We start from the raw sequence: 2135 nt of genomic DNA, 5'->3' as shown, positions 1-2135 counted from the left end.
TCAAATGTTTGATTTAGGGTTCTTAGGATTGTTCATTGTTCATTGTGTTGTGATATGTAGTTATGTATTTGAAATGTCACTGGGGGTAAATTGGTCATTTTAACCAGTTTTGTCTTGTTCTGTCCTGTCCTGTTATGTCTTACCAAACGCTGAACACCTGTCCTGTCCTGTCCTGTCCTGTCCTGTCCTGTTCTGTCCTGTCTGCGTACCAAACACACCCTAAACAATGTACTTTTAAATTTTAGTAGTAGATAAAAATCTTTGAGAAACAATAAATAATACTATAACGTGAACATCCAATAATTTTTTTTACATATTTTGTTCTCTAACGTAATTAAACTAATACATGTTTGGGCCCTTATTATAATGCAAAATTATTTTTGCATCATGTTAAATACTAAAAAAAAATTGTCTCTTTTATTTATTAATTTTTTTGAACTACTACCATATACTATATATTATATATGAAAAAAAAATATACGAGCCCCTATTTCTTGAAGGCCCTGGACGTACGTCCAGTCCGCCCTCCTCCAGGAACGACCCTGGATATAACTGATAAATTCTCGTGAAAAACATAATTCATGAAGTGGGGATGAGATTAAAAATAATCAAGAGTACAAATTTGCTTCTTTAAGTCATATTATCATACAATCATTTGATAAGCAATATGTTTTAGATTAATTGTAATTGTATAAATAACTACTCCATAAATCAAGCAATAAAATAATTAAAAATTTTAATTTAGAAAAGATATCGTTTGGGAAGCGTCATGAGCAGGGTGGCGGGATATGATTGGGAGGCCGTAGTCACGTGCATGACGTGTGAGATTGCGGTACATCCAAGTAACATAATAAAAGATAGGAACATGCATGCGCGCGTATGTTGACATCACTTTTATTAAAACACGTCCATCATGACGCTAGATATTGCTTTTCTTTTAATTAAAATAAAAACACAAATTTAGGGACCGTTTATTATTTAAACATTTATCTAAGAAGTTTTTATTGGGTAATTTTTCTTATGGAGTGAAAATGGTAAAAGTCAAAAATCTGATCCGGCAAGAGTAGTGATGAAGATGAAGAGTCTTATTCGGTAAGTAAGGGTGATGACTCTTACACAGGTAAGTGCTTACCGGGTAAATTATTGCATACCATACCATTTTGATGTACTACAATCTTACCCGGTAAAATAAAATATAGTGATGACTCCTAACGATAAATGCTTACCGGGTAAACATTTAGGTAAACGAACTCTTATATTTTTTATATATAAAAAATTACAAAATCAAATTTTAAATGATTTTTTTTACTTTTTATAAACTTTTCATATTCTAAAGGGTTTCATGTACTTGTTCTAAGAGGTAATTAGTTGCCACAAAATAATGTAGCAAAATAAAAAAAATTATTGAAGTTTTAAGTTTTATTTCACTTTTGAATGATAAAATTTGGTGTTGAATTTTAAAAGCAGAATCAATAATAATATTTATTTTTGTAAGCTGATAAATGTTTGAATTTGTGTAACTATCTATTTTAGCGGCAGACCTATTCATGCATGAGAGGGATCCTATGCACCCGCTCGGCTGAATTTCGTAAGTATAATCTTTTTTGGTGTTTGAAATGTGTGCTCGCTAAATTTTAAGTGTTGCTATAGGATATTATAAAATACAGGAAACATCAACCAAAAAACCGAAAAGTCCTTCAAAATCAACCAAAAAACTTAAGAAATCCCTCAAAATGGTGGAATTTGGCTAAAAATACATTGAATGACTTTACGAGCGCGTGATCCAATTTAAAGGTGCACCACATCGACAAAAATCTTAGGTCTGGTCTATTTTACTCTTTAGAATAACTAGAAGGGTACTCGTGCAATGCAACGAGATACATCTTGTTTTTAATATTTCATTTTATTTTTTATCTCAGTCGATGTTATAATATGGTCTTATGTGATTTTGAGAAATCGATAATGTTTTTATTTTTGAATAAAATATAAGTTTGAAGATATCATAAAAATTTGACAAGAATATATCGATATTAGTATCAAATTAACTGTTTAAAATTCCTCATTTTTTTGTGTAATTTTTTTTATCAATTTTTTATTATAATTTAATTTAGGTACAATAACGAAGTAATTTATAT

The sequence above is a fragment of the Cynara cardunculus genome, assembly GCF_001531365.2.
Source record: "Cynara cardunculus var. scolymus isolate 2C chromosome LG 2, CcrdV1, whole genome shotgun sequence".
NCBI lineage: Eukaryota > Viridiplantae > Streptophyta > Magnoliopsida > Asterales > Asteraceae > Cynara > Cynara cardunculus.
This window is presented reverse-complemented; position numbering follows the sequence as displayed.